At 44.5% G+C, this 15505-nt stretch overlaps 1 pseudogene; it reads left to right on the plus strand.

The window, feature by feature from the left end:
• Window positions 1-7077: 7077 nt before the first annotated feature.
• Window positions 7078-7540, plus strand: LOC103726399 (annotated as a pseudogene).
• The last annotated feature ends 7965 nt before the right edge of the window (window positions 7541-15505 follow it).

Raw genomic sequence — 15505 nt, forward strand, 5'->3', positions numbered from 1 at the left:
GTGAACTCACCAGGGAGAGAGAAGGCAAGCCGCAAAAAGCCTGGCATTCTCCTCTGCCTTGGTCTTTTATACTGGCTGCCATCAGAAGGTAACACCCACATTTAGGGTGTGTCTTCTGGCTTCAGATGATCCAATCAAGAAGATCTCTTTCATTTCATTTAATCTCAGATCTAATCAAGTTGACACCCAGGATTAGCCATCACAGGAGGGAAGTTTGTGGAACAAGTTGATCTCAAGGTTTAGTAGAGGCTCAGGGAAGATGAGCCCTAGAAGGGCGGTGGTTTAGTAGAGGTTTGGTAGAGCCCCAGAAGGGCGGTGGCAAGGGGGGGAGATATAGGGAGAAAGAGAGATAGGGAGAGAGAGAGATAGGGAGAGAGGTATTTAAAATTAATTTATATATATTTAGTACCAGGAACCATATTGTAGATTAAAGAGAGAATATTTTGGCTGAAAATAAAATGTTGGTGTTAATTTAGCATTTTTAGTTTGCATGAAATTTTAGTTAAAAATTAATATGATACCAAGTAAATTAATTTTAAGAAACATAAACTTATTTTGACTGTGTATACATATTTAATTATATAATATTTTTTCTAAAGAAAGAGATAAGTTTCCATATAGATTTGAGGTAGCATCTTTTTCCTTTTTAAGAGCTAAATAACTGAAGGAAGTTAATAAAACCTTGTCAATCTAAGAACATAAATCAGAGGAGACAGGAAGGACAAAAGGAAACATTAACAGATTAGGTTAAGAATACATAAAATCTAAATAGTACTGAAAATAATTCCATTAGCTAGTTTTATCATAGTAATACCCTCTGTTGAAATTAATTTACACCTTAGTGATTCTCAACTGCATAGTGCCTTTACTCTTGGGCTGTTTTGTTGTTCTCCTCCTTGTCACAGGGTCAAGGGGTCAGCTTGAACCTGGAAAAGTCTTGGAGAACACATCTTGAGATAAGCTTGAGTCTGAAGTGGGAGGGACAATTCCATCTTCAGAGTCAGCATCTCAGTGAGCTCGAACAGCACGTGACAATTTATCAATATAATTAATATTACCCTGACATTATAACTAGAAAGCACTCAGGGAATGGTGGGGCAGGAACATAAGGAAGCATAGCATAGAGCATCTGAGTATCAGAGAGGGAAATAACTCTATTTCAGAGAAAAACAGGCTTAGAATCACAATGTAGAAAAGGGAGGAGTTAAGACCAGTAGATGGTGGCATCTCAAGCCTCTCATTCAAGTAGACTATTCACTTTTTACCTCTTGTTGTTGTAACTATGTGTTGGTAGTAGCTTGTCTCTTGTCAGGTTTTGGCCCTGGAGTACAGCAAATTTCCATGTGCTTCACAGGTCTAGTCATCACAAAGTGTCAGCTCCCTTTGTACCTTGAAGGTAAATGGCTAGAAAAACTTCAAGTTCCCTTTAGAAACTAACAAATATACTATGTAAAAGAGTAGAAATTTAAAATAGCCATTTTTAGAAATTAGCAAATACCATATAAAAGATGTTAAAATCCAAATAGTTCCTTTACAATGACCAGATAAAAATGGCATTCAAACAATGTCAAAACCTAAAATTAATTCCTTTTAAAATATCCATAGTTGTGTCAAACAATGTAAAAACTTAAAACGATCATCTTTTAAAAACAGTAAATATACCATACCACAGAAGAAGGTAAAACTCAAAGTAATCCCCTTTAGAAACAGGCCCTAAACTACGTTAATATTTAAACTCCCATTGTGTAGATCTAGCATTATTACCTTAGCTTGAACTAGAAATGCATTGTTTATTCTATGACATCATCAAGAAATGAAAACAAAAATAAATTGCAAGAGAATCCTAGGCACCCCTAGTACCAGTAGATTAGGCTTGATATTAAAGAAGAAAGTGTTGTACCTCATCCACTGGACCCCAAAAAGACCACCGAGGACCCAACACACCAAAATGCAAAAGCAAAGGTTTATGGTTTATTCGGGCTTAAGCTCAGGCTCTCAGACCTCACCAACTCAACGGATCTGTGCTGAGAGCCCAGAGTAAGGGAAAGTGGAGCCTTTTATAGGTTCTAGACAAAGAGAGGAGGTGGATACCAAAGATACATTTTGGTTGGTTCAAGGAGCCCATGAGCACCAACATAATTTTAAACCGATTGGATGTATAAGATGCAGCCCTGGAAGTTTCTTATTGGTAGGTGCTATTCTCAGGGCTGTGGAATGTGCTGACTGTTACCTGTGGGGCCAGGAGTCTGTTTTTACCTTATAGGGCAGTTTTTATGCTCAGATTTGCTTAATCTATAGTTTCCTGGAAGGGGGGTGGGGAATAGCAGGCGGGGGTCAGGGCATGCCAGGGTATGTCTAGGCATGTCTAAAACAGGAGCCAAGAATATTACAGAAGCTAAAAGAGCAATTAGTGGGAGTCTGGAGGGATTGGGGGGTAGTGGGTGAATGAAGAGGGTCTCAGGGTCCTACAAAAGTACCCTCAGATATATATAGATATAGATATAGATATAGATATAGATCCCAAATAGAAAAGCAAATCAAAGGAATCTATGTTTCTCACCAACAATTGTAGCTGTGAATGCAAAGCCAAGTTCTCAGGATCTTAGTTTCTACACATAAGCTATGCTGGAAAAGAAACTCATGAGGGCAGCAGAAGGAACAGGGCATAATCAGTGTTTGTTGGTCTGAAAGCATATGGCTTGCCTGAGCAGTGCCTGTGACCTTTTATGTATAGTGAAATTTAAAATGGTTAGGTCTAGTTAGAAAAGTAGGCGCCTGAGTACCAGTTTCTTGATGCCCAAGAGGGCCTAAGATCAAAGTTTGAGCCCCTTTGCCTGAGAAAAAGTTTAGGAGAAAAAAAGGCTTTTAAAACGTTTTTTCTTTGTCAATGGGGCAATCTGCCTGAAATTCTTTAAATGCTCCAGCAAAGTTGCCCGGCTGGTTTAGGCTAGTTGGGTCAAAATGGGGAGAAGGGGTCCCCTAAAGTGTTCTTAGCCAAATTTATAAGAGAATTTAAGAATGGGCCCAGCTGGAAACTTATCATTTATTAGAATGTTAAAGGAAAAAAATTTCCAGGGCAGACAAGCTGGCAATCTTGGCAGCTGCCTGGAGGGGGTGAATCGCGGGAAGGAAAAGAAGCCTTGGGGTCATGCAGGTTTAAAGCATGCGTGGGAGGTCAGACATGTGGTTGGCTGGCAGGCACATGGCAGGGAGCAGAAAGCTTCAGTATGGGAGAGGAAGAGAGAGGAGAAGGATACAGAGCATTTGTATGTGTTGAATTGAATGGTATCAGAAATCATCCTGAGTAAAGTGAGGAAGGCAGTGGAAGAGGATAAAGACAGGAAAAAGGATGGGAGACGTCAGACTTTGCAGGCCCAAGGCAAAGGAGGGAGGAGGGGGAGAGATGCCAGTGGTGAGTGGCTGCGGGGCGGGGGGGGGGGGGGGGTGGCGAGCGGCTATGGGGGAACCAAGGTAGTGAAACGAATGAAGCAGGTCCATCACAGAGACCACAGTGCTGTCCGGGAGTGGTGAAAATCAATGGGAAAGGAGATCAAAAGAAGACAAGGCAGAGTGTTCCCAGTGAGGAGAGCCAGAAAGAAGTGAGAGCAAAGCAGAGGGCTGGGTAGAGGAGGAGAGAGAAAAGAAGTGTACCTGAGAGCCAAGTTAGTGGAGTTGAAGAAGTCCAGGCAGGTCCCGTGAAGTAAGAACCAGGTTTTGGCACCATCTGATAGGTAAAAAGTTGGCGGAGAATGAGCAAATGGAGGAGGGGCACCAGGACACAGATAAAACTCTCAGCAGGATAGAGCTTTATTTCGCAAGGGACATGCTCCCTTCGGGGAAGGGAAAATGTCTGCCTAGGTCTTGAGCTGGGATCTTTTGAAAAGGGAGACTTCTGCTTCCTGCAGAAGGTGGGAAGATGTATTTTTTTTAAGTTGGGTCGGGGGAGTGGGAAAGCGAGGCTGTTAAAACCTGGCCTCTTTTGAGTTCAAAGGGGAAGCCTGCCGTGTTGGCCAAACAGTGGAGAAAAGTCTGCTTCTCTTGACTTCAAAGACCAAGGTGCTTATCAGCTAGGTTCCCTTTTCTCAGGAGCATGAGAAGTCCTTGGGAGCCTGTTGGTGAGGGGGTGGGGCTATCTGAACCTTAACATTATTGTGTTTTATAAGTTTCCAGGTAAATCTTTTACCTTAGGTAGTTTAGAGAGTGGTCTACCAAAATCTTGCTTTAGGTGGAAAAAAGCAATTGGTACATAGTTAAATATTATTGAATTGATGTTTACAACCTCCACCATAATCAGTTAAGGAAAACTGTGTTATAACCCTGTTTAGACTTGTAACTGTTGGAGTGGGAGAGATTGGAGGGGTGTCCTGTCCATGAGGGGATGGAGGGGCAGGGGTATCCAAGGCAGGGTCTGGAATCAAAGTAGAAGTTAGATAAAGGAGGGATAAACGGGGTATTTGAGCTAAAAGCCAGAATAGTGGAGACTAGGGAATATTTGGCAAAGAGGTATTTAAGGTTTTAGATTTCCTCAAGTAGAGGAGAGTTAGTGGAAGGAGAGTGAGTGATGGACTTAAAGCGGCACTGGGGAGAGGGAAGATCGTGGTATGGAGAGGGAGTTTGAGTTGGAAAAAGGAGGAGAGCTGGGTTGGGCCCTGGAATGGGAGGCAAGGGAGAGTATAGCAAGGGGAGAGCATGGGGAGGACTTGGCTGTGCTTCAGGCTGGGGAGCAGGAGGAGGTTGGGGATGGGTCCTAATCGGAGGTGGAGGGGTAGGGAGAGGGAGAGGGGCAGAGCCCTCTGGGGGATTGGGATTTGGTGAGACTGTTAGCCAGAAGAACCTTATGGGAAGAACATGCAACACAGAGGGAGGGCTTAGCACAGAGATCAAAAAAGGCATGTATATAGGGTAGTTCGGACAGCTTGCTGTTACGAGGGCAGAAGTCTTCTAAATCTTTTAAAATATTGAGTTTTAAGGTTCCGGTGTCTGGCCAAACAGAGTTATTATCTAGCTTGTACTGAGGCCAGGAAGTGGTGCACAACAATTTCAGGTGTTTTGTCCTGATTATTCCTGACAGTGACCTCTGCCTTCTCTTGTTTTGTTTGTTTGTTTGTTTGCAACAGGGTTCCCCTGTAGCTCCAGCTGGCCTGAAACTTGCTATGTAGACCAGGCTGGTCTCAATCTCACTGAGATCTGCCTGCCCTGCTCTGCCTCTGGAGTGCTAAGACTAAAGGTGTGCACCACCAGCCACCACACCTACCTCAAGCCTTTATGGATCTGGATAGTTAAACTCCCAGAACTGGGTGGGCTCTGTTCCCACCCAGTATTCCAGGTCTCTGACTTTGCTCCAGGCTGATCATTACTGGGGTACAAAGGTTATTTATGGCAAGGTTCTGGAAAGTTCTAATGGTGTACTACAAAAATAAGCAACCTTCCCCCACCCCCATTTCCTTGACTATGCACATACCTGGAGGCAACAGGATGCAAAAAACTCACTTTTCGACTCCAATGAGTCATCTCTGAGGTCCTTCTGATCCCAGTAAGACTGTGGCTTCCCATCTGCCCCAAGTCTCTTGGCCAGCCTTCCTTCACCCAGCTTCCTCCCCAAGGTTTAGGTTTTTTTTCTTCCCACCCTTGTGAGGTCCCAGCCAGGAAAATCTACCCTGGCTTCATCGCAGAAGATCAAAGGATCTTTGGGACCATCTTTGGGACTATCTGCTGCTCCCACCCTTTAGAACAGAGTATCTGGAAGCTGGACAGGCAATACTGACCGGTTGCATCAAAAAGTTTCGTGCATTCCTCTTGTCACTTGCTGAACTGTGTGTACCAAGCATGGAGGATAGAAGACAGGCAAGATACCTGCCATATGGAGTGACAGTAATAACCAAAGAGCAAATATCTGAGGGACACTTCCCATCTTCAAGGCACTGTGCTAAACCTCTGTAAAAATTGGCCTTTGGAGCCAGGCATAGTGACGAATGCCTTTAATCCCATCACTTGGGAGGCAGAGGCAGGCTGATCTCTGTGAGTTCAAGGCCAGCCTGGTCTACTTAGTGAGTTCCAGGTCAGCTGGAGCTACAGGGAAACTGTCTCAAAAAGCCAAAAATAAGAATTGGCTTTTGGCAGGACATGGTGGTACATGCCTTTAGTCCCAGCAGAGGCAGAGGCAGGCTGATTTCTGTGAGATTGAAGTCAGCCTGGTGTACATAAGTTCCAAGCCAACCAGGGAGACACAATGAGACCCTGTTTTGTTTTGTTTTTTGTTTTGTTTTGTTTTGTTTTGGTCTTTTTGAGAAAGGGTCTCCCTGTAGCCCCAGCAGTCCTGGAACTCACTATGTAGACCAGGCTGTTCTTGAACTCAGAGATCCGCCTGCCTCTGCCTCCGGAGTGCTGGGATTAAAGGCGAGCGCCTCCAAGGCCGGCTCTGAGACCCTTTTTTGTAAAAACAAAAACGGGGCTGAAGAGATGGCTCAGTGGTTAAGAGCACCGACTGCTCCTGCAGAAGACCCGGGTTCAATTCCCAGCACCCACATAGCTGTTACATACCATCCTTAATTCCAGTTCCAAGGGACTCCAAAGGCATTCCTCCAAGGCATTGCACGACACGGGTGCACTCACATACATGCCAGCAATACACTCATAGACATAAAATAAAAATAATAATTAAAAAAAAATTTTTTTGTTCTTTTTGAGACAGCATCTCCCTGTAGCCCCAGCTGACCTGGAACTTACTTTGTAGACCAGACTGGCCTTGAACTCACAGAGATCTGCTTGCCTCTGCCTCCCGAGTGCTGGGACTAAAGGTGTGTGCCACTCCCCACATAAATAAATTTTTTTTGGTGTTTTTGAGACAGGGTCTCCCTGTAGTCCCAGCTGGCCTGGAACTCTATGTAGACCAGGCTGGCCTTGAACTCAGAGATCCGCCTGCCTCTGCCTCCAAAGTGCGGGGATTAAAGGTGTGCGCCACCACACCCTGCCCATAAATAAAATATGTTTTTAAAAAAAAACAGCTGCGGGTCAACTGACCCAGGGGTCTCTGGGGCTGATTTAGGCTGGTGGCAAAGGCCGGGGATCCCAGTAGCCATGGCGAGTCACTCACAGGGGATCCAGCAGCTGCTGTCGAGAAGGTGTCCAAGGCCCACAAGGGAAAGAACTGGAGGCCGAAACAGGCCAAAGAAGCCCAGGCTGAGATTGAACAGTACCGCCTGCAGAAGGAGAAAGAGTTCAAGGCCCCACAGGAGCTGTAGCAGTAACATGGAGAAGGAGACCCAGGAAGAGATGACCATCCTCCAAACCTACTTCCAGCAGAACAGGGATGAAGTTCTTGATAATCTCTTGGCCTTTGTGTGTGACATCCAGCCAGAGGTCCATGAAGACTACCGCATAAATGGATAGAAGGCAGATGCCCCTGCTCTGAGCTTGGCGTTGGAATCCCTCATGGAATAGAAAACCTCCAGGAAGCCTGACCTCTGTACTGAGGAAAGGCTTTGTTAAATTACTCCTTTACCTTGTAGTCCGTCCTCTCACTTTGGAGAGTAGCAAACCCAGCTCTTTGTACAGACTTAGTACTTACCTAAAGTTTCATCTTTCACTTTGTTGTCTTTAATGAGCATATGCTGTCTGTTTTCCTATATGTTTGTACAAGCAAAGGGTATCAAAGTTAACTTTTTCTTTTAGTTTAGTTAAAAAAAAAAAACTGAAGAAAGCAAGGGATTATATTGTTCCCTTACACTTTCTTAAAAGTCAGGGGCTTTATCTATGAAAAAGTAGTAAATAGTTATTTGTAATCTGTGTGAAGCAGCAGCCAGCCTTAAAGCAGTCCATTCTTGCTAAGCATTAGACAGTGAATACTAGTTTTATCTTAATCCAAATTACTAGATAATAGGATTCAAGAATTTTAACATGTTTGGTGTATTGGTAATCATTTAAAGTAAAACTTTGTCATGCATTTCAAAAAATAAAAAACAATTTGTCTTTGTTTTCTTCTTAAGAGTCTTAGCTGGGTACAGTGTCACAAGCTGTAATCCTAGCATCAAGGAGGCAGAGGCAGAGGCAGAGGCAGGAGGATCATGGGTTCTAGGCCAGCCTGGGTTACATAGTAAGACACTATCTTACAAAAAAAAAAAAAAAAAAAAAAAGGAAAAATTAAATAAACCAGGTATGGTGGCACATGCCTTTGGTCATTAATTTGGAGTCAGAAGCAGTCAGATTTCGATGAGTTTGAGTCCAGCCTGCTTTACATAGTGAGTTCCAGGCCAGCCTCCATGGTGAGACCCTGTCTCAAAAACAAATAAAGAGAAAGAATGGGGGGGTGGGCGGTTTACACGCCTTTAATCCCAGCAAGCTAGGGCTACAGGGAGACCCTGTTTCAAAAACTCAAAATAATAAATTCAGTAAGTAAATATCTAGAGGTAAAAAAGCCAAAACAAAACAAAAAGTTGCGTTTACTTACTGACTTTTGTTAAGGTTCAGATAGCCTTGCCCCTCACCAACAGGGCCTCAGGGACCTCGCAAGCCCCTGAGAAAAGGGGAGTTGATAAGCACCCTGGTCTTTGAAGTCAAGAAAAGCAGACTTTCTCCACTGTTTGGCCAACACAGCAGGATTCCCCTTTGATCTCTAAAACAGGCAGGTTTTAACAGTCCCGCTCCCCCTACCCCCAACTTTAAATATATATATATATATATATATATTTTTTTTTCCCGCCTTCTGCAGGAAGCAGAAGCCTCCCTTTTAAAAAGACCCCAGCTCACTGTCCCATGTGTTCCTTTGCTAATAAATTCTATTCCCATGGAGCTTTATCTGTGTCCTAGTGCTTTCTCCTGATCAACCGGATTCATCCATCGCCTACTTTATCAATTTTGTGTGCACACACACCAGAGCTTTCATGTGTGGGTCAGAGAACAAACAAGGAAAGTAGGGTTCTCTCCTTCCACCTTGTGGGTGTTGAACTCAGATGGTCAGGCGTGGTGGCAAGTGCCTTTACCCACTGTGTCATCTCACCAGCCAAATTGTTCTTTTAATGCTCACAAAGAACTCATTAGGGTCTACAAATAAGGACACAAAGGCACAGAGAGGTTAAATAACTGCCTAACAACACACAGCTAACTAAGAAGGGTTAGAATTAAACTTTAGGCCCAGGCAACTAATCCCCAGAACCTTCTCCTTTAACCACTAACTAATCAATTGTTTGATTCTAGTGGCAACAAACAATGAAAAATAAACAGGTGAAAAAGATTCTTTTTGTTATTGCTAACTTAATGTGATGAAGAGAGAGTTAGGGTGAAGGCATGAAGACTGGCTGTTGGTTTGAAGAGTATTGTTTTGGCTAGGTTTGATCTTTTCTTTTTCTCTTTGAGACAGGATCTCCTTGTAGCCACAGCTAGCCTGGAACTCACACAGATTCCCCTGCCTCTGCCTCCCAAGTGTTGGGATTTAAGGTGTGTGCTACCACCCCCAGCTTTTAAATTTATTTTTCTTTTGTGTGTATGTGTATCGCCTGCGTGTATGTAAGTACACCCATGTCGAGCAATACCTGCAGAGGCCAGAAAAGGGTGTTGGATCCCCTGGAACTGGAGTTTGATTGTTAGCTGACATGTGGGTGCTGGGAACCCGAACTTGTGGCCCCTGCAAGAGCAGCCAGTGCTCTTAACCGCTGAGCCAGCTCTCCATCTCTCCAGACCCAGGTTTATTTTTCGTTGTTGTTTTTTGGGACAAGGTCTCCCTGTAGCCCCAGCTGGCCTGGAACTTGCTATATAGACCAAGCTGGCCTGGATTTCACAGAGGTCACCTGCCTCTGCCTCCTGCCTGCCTCTGCTGATATTAAAGGAGTCGGCCACCACACCTGACTTGGTCTAGGGTTTGTTGTTATTGTTGTTGTTGGTTTGTTTTTGTTTTTGAGACACAGTTTCACCATGTGGCCCATGCTGGTCTTGAACTTGAGATCCTCCTGCTTCAGCCTCCTGAATTCTGAGTTTCAGGCATGTGCCACCACAGCCAGTTTATGTGTGGTGTTTTGGATAAAAATGTGCACTGCCTGCTGAAGCACCATTTCCTCCTCACAAGAGCTTTCAGAAGGCACAGGAGGTTCACTACCTGCTCAGTACCAGTCCTGGTCCAGAGAAGGCACAAATAACTGAAGACAGGGAACAGACCCTGCAGGAAGCCACACAGTGAAAATTCTTGCCACTGTTTGCCAGCTGAAGACTTGGGGTACACTGTGGGGTGGAATCTTTTACCACTCACAGCAGTGTGACCTTGAAATAGCCCTAGAGCTTTAGTTTTCCTTCTTTGAAGAATAAGGAAATGACAGTGTGTCACACGTTGGCCCTGAGCTAAGCCCTGTCACACACGCACATGTTCCCATTGTCCTCGGTTTACAGAGGAGCGAACTGAAACCTGGAAGTTGAGGGATGATGTGGAGCCCAGAGGCCAGGTGCCTGCCTTAGCTGTCCAGGTGCCCAAGGACTCCTGGCTAGTCACCAAGGAGGCTGGAGGCCTAGTCAAGGATTGTAATAGCTGCTTTGTATAAGGGGTAGGGCTGCCTCATAGGGGGCTTCTAAGGATTCTACAGGGTAAGTGGCTAGTCATAAGGGGGGGGCAGTGGGGGACATAAAAGAGTAAAGGGCTAGGAATATAGCTCAGTGGTACAATGCTGTGAAAAGCTCTGGGTTCAAAAAAAAGAGGAAGGGATTGCAGAGATGGCTCAGCAATTGAGAATACTGGCTGCTCTTGCATAAGACTCAGGTTCAAATCCCGGCACCCACATGGTGGCTAACAACCATCAGTAACTCCAGTTCCAGGGGATCTGACACCCCTCTTCTGTCCTCCACAGGCACTTCATGATACGGGTGCACTTGCATACATGCACATAATACACAGATATACATAAAATGAAAATAAAACAAAAAAAAACAATAAAAAAGGAAGTATAGGACAGTAGTGTGCTCCATACCCTGAACAATATTAGACTGTCCTGCTAGACATTCATGAAACTAATAAGCATATTTATGGTGATTTTCCCCTAGACTCTGACCCTATCTGTGTCCTAGTAAAGGAATTATTTTCACCACAATGAAAAAAAGCCAACCATGTCCCAAGAACACCATTTTCTACACCTTACTTTATCTTAGTCTATTAGTGTGGGGTTTTGTTTACTTGCTTGCTGGTTTATGTTTTGTTTTATTGTTGATTTTGAGATAGGCGCTCATTAATTAAACCAGGTTGTCCTTGACCTCAAACTCCTGCCTCCCCAGCCTTCCAAGTGTTAGGATTTCAAGCATGTGCCACCACACCTGGCAGCTTGTTTAATATTTTCTTTCCTTGTGTTTTCCTTGTCTCTGTACTAGGAGCCAAGGCATTGAACATGATAAACAAACTGTACTGTGAGTTCCATTTCCAGCCCTTTTTTTGAGACAGCTATACCTAAATTCACACTGTAGCCCAGGCAGGCCTTAAACTTGCCATCCTCCAACTTCAGTGTCCTGAGTAACTAAACTTCCAGGCCAAGCTGTATAACATTATTTTCCCATCTCTAATCACATGGTCTTCTTCAATTCGAGCAAACTTCTGTCTTTACTTTTATAGGTTAATTTTTTTTTTTTTTTTGGTCTTTTTAAGATGGGATCTCCCAGTAACCCCAACTGGCCTGGAACTCACTATGTAGACCAAGCTGGCCTCAAATTCAGAGATCCACCTGCTTCTGACTCCCAAGTGCTAGAAGTAAAGTCATGTGCTATCACGCCTGGCTATGAGTTAATTTTTTTTAATTTATTTATTTGTGCGAGTGTGTGTATGTTTGTGTTTGTGGTGTATGCACCCTTGTGTGTGCATGTACCTGTGCACACACCTGAGGATGCCAGAGGAGGAAACCTTATTCCCTTGAGACAGGGGCCTGTCACTGAATCACTGAACTTGGAGCTATGCTGGCCTCCTGTCTCCATTTCTGCCCCCCACAGCACTGGGGTTACAGGTGCACATGCAACCATACATGGCTTTTTACATGCGTGCTGCGATCTTTTTGTTTGGTTTTATTTGTCTTTTTAATTTTTGGGGGGTTTTTTTGAGACAGGGTCTCCCTGTAACCCCAGCTGGCCTGGAATTCCCTATGTATACCCAGCTGGTCCTGCCCTCACAGAGACCTCCCTGCCTCCCAAGTGCTGGAATTAAGTGCATCACCATGTCTTTTTTTGTTTTAATTTTTTTATTCATTATTTTTATGTGTATAAATGTATTGCCTGTATGTAAGCACACCCATGCCTGTTGGATCCCCTGGAACTGGAGCATGTTGCATCCCCTTGTACTAAAATTATGGATGTTGTTAGCTGCCATGTGGGTGCAGGGAACCAAGCCAGGTCCTCTGTAAGAACAACCAGTGCTCTTAACCACTGAGCCATCTCTCCAGCCCCAAGGATGCTGGAATCTTAATTCAGGACCTCATGCTTGCAAGCTGCAAGTGTTCTTAGCCACTGAGCCATCTCTCCATCCCCAGTATCCTAGGTTTTCATTCTTTTTTTTAAAAGATCTTAAAAAATCATTTATTTTTATTTTGTGTGTATGAGTGTATTGCCTATAGGTGTACAAGTGCACCCGTGTTATGCACTGCACTCGGAGGTCAGAAGGGGTGTTGGATTCTCCTGGAACTGGAGTTACAGATGATTATTAGCCACCATGTGGGTGCTGGGAATCAAACCTGGATCCTCCGCAAGAGCAGCCAGTGCTCTTAACTGCTAAGCCATCTCTGTAGCCCCAAGATTTTGATTTTATTTATGTGTATGTTTGTGTGTCTCTGTGAATGTATGCCATGTATGTGGAGGCCAGAAGAGGGCATCAGATCCCCTGGAGCTGGAGTTACAGGCAGCAACTTGACATGGGTGCTAGGAACTAAACTCAGGTTTTCTTGAAGCCTCCCTCTTGACCTCTGAGACATCCCTCCAACCCCTATACTCTGGGTTTTAAAGAATGCACAAATCACCAGAATTTGGGAAACAAAAGCTGAACTTTGCTTTTGTCCAGGCAAGGGAACAGCAAACAGAAGGCTGGCTTCTGGCTAGACAGAGGACCACCTGTATGGTAGAGGCTCAAGAAAGGAAGGGATCCAGGTACCACTGAGAGGGACCAACAGTCCCGAGCTTCATAGCCTATGGGAAAGTGGGCAGAGAAATGACATCTGGCCTGGATTGAGGTTTTGTTTTACTGAAAACCAGAGTTTTGTTTTGCTTTTAGATGTGGAATGTTTTGTCTGTCTAACCCATGCCTAGAGACGGCAGTTTGGATAGAATTGGTGTGGGTACCCTTTCTGGGCCAACATGACTCACATGTTACAAATCCTTCAAGCAAGAGTGGAATATTCCATTTCATTGCACATTTTTTTTATTTGAACTTAAAATTCACACTAATTTCTATCAAATCCACTTAAGGCCTGGCATGGTGGTTGTAGTCTCTCAGGAGGCTGAGGTAGGAGGATCACTTCACCCCAGGACTTCTAGTTTAACTTGAGCAACAAAAAGAGATGCAATCTCTTAAAAGAAATGAAAGAAAAAAAGAAGAGGCGTTCTAAGCTGGATCTGGTGGTATATGCCTGCTTGTAATCCTAGCACCAGGGATGCCAGTTTGGGCTAAAATAATTACTTTTTAACTTACACATAAATTAATATTAAACCATCACAAATATGTTTACTATATATATGCCTTCTGTGTAAATATATTATTTTTAAATTTTAAAAATTACAGCTGGGCATGGTAGCACACACCTGTAGTCCCAGCACTTGGGAGGCAGAGGCAGGCAGATCCCTGTGAGTTCGAGGGCCAGCCTGGTCTACATAGTGACTTCCAGGACAGCTGGGGCTACAGGGAGACCCTGTTTCAAAAAGACCCCCCCCCAATTTTTTTTTTTTGTCTTTTTGAGACAGGGTCTCCCTGTAGCTCCAGCTGTCCTGGAACTCACTATGTAGACCAGGCTGGCCTTGAATTCACAAAGATCTGCCTGCCTCTGCTTCCCAAGTACTGGGATTAAAGGCGTGCACCACCACACCCGGCCCCCCAAAAAAATTTTAAATTACATTTGGGGTTGGAGAGATTACTCAGTGGTTAAGAGCACTGACTGCTCTTGCAGAGGATCTGGGCTCCCACATGATAGCTAACACCTGTCCTTAACTCCAGTTCCAGAGGATCCAACGCCCTCTTCCGGCCTCCATGGGCACTGCATGCACAGGTGCTCTTAGATACATGCAGGCAAAACACACATAAAATAAAAATAATAAAATATTTTAAAATTCCATTTATTTACTTATTGATTATATATATATATATATTCACAACCGTGTGTATGTGTGTGTGTGTGTGTGTGTATGTGTGTATGTGTGTGTGAATATGTGTGGGTGTGTGGGCATGTGGAGAGGACAACTTGAGAAATTCAGTTCTTTCTTTCCACCATGTCCATCCTTGAAATCAAACTCAGGCCTAGCATTAAGTGCCATCTCACTCACCAGTCTGCAATACATTATTTCATTTTTAGCCTTCTTTTTTTTTTTTTTTTTTGGTCTTTTTGAAACGGTCTCCCTGTAGCCTCAGCTGACGTGGCACTTGCTATGTAGTAGACCAGACTAGACTTGAACTCAGAGATTCACCTACCTCTGCCTCCCCAGTGCTGGAACTAAAGGTCTGCACCACCACGCCCAGCTATTTTTAGCTTTCTTTTCTCTCTTTTTTGTTACAGTGAGGGCATAATAAGGGAAACCACTAGGAACTGTGATTAACCTTTCCACTGTGGCAAGGGCCGTTCCAGGCAGTACCTCACTGGATCCAAGTGAGGTAAATAGGATTATTGGTTTCTTTCTCTTACAGAGCAGGAAACTGAAGCACAAAAAGGTCAAGTGACATGTCCAAGGTCACACAGGAAACAATGGATCAGAGCTGGCATGTTGCATTTGTAATCCCAGAGCTGGGATGCTGACTGGGGAGAATCACAAGTACATAGCAAGACTGCCAGAAAGTGGGGCTGGGATGGGGCAGGGGGATGGCTCAGGAATCCAGGACTTTGCCTTCTCTACTTGCTAGCTAGCCTCCATCCCAGGTAAGGGAAGGTCCCTAGGGACTTTCCATAAAAATAGAGGAGGCTGGAGTGTGATGGGGTGGGAACACTGACCTGCACACAGTGTGTTAAGTGTCCTCTGCTTCCTTCTTCTCCAGTCCCTTTATACCCATTATGTCCTGAGTCTGAGCCCAACAAGGTGCAGGGTGGGGGTAGTGTGTGGCCATGACCCAGGCCCAGGAGGGGCATGTGGCAGAGGATGGTAGGACAGGAGTGGTCCATCTGAGGCCCTCTGGTCTCCCAGATCAGAATCTCAAGGTCTGTTTATGCCTAAACTCTGCTCCCTCCTCCCCTTGAGGCGAGAGAGTCTTCTGTATGGAAAAGCACTGCTGGGCCTGTGAGGGAATGGGCAGGGAGCTGCTCCTGACAGCTCTATGGGCTGGGTTCTGGGAAAAGGCCAGATTGCATCAGACAGGACCTAG

This window comes from Nannospalax galili, unplaced genomic scaffold, assembly GCF_000622305.1.
Source record: "Nannospalax galili isolate Female #2095 unplaced genomic scaffold, S.galili_v1.0 scaffold788, whole genome shotgun sequence".
Lineage (NCBI taxonomy): Eukaryota > Metazoa > Chordata > Mammalia > Rodentia > Spalacidae > Nannospalax > Nannospalax galili.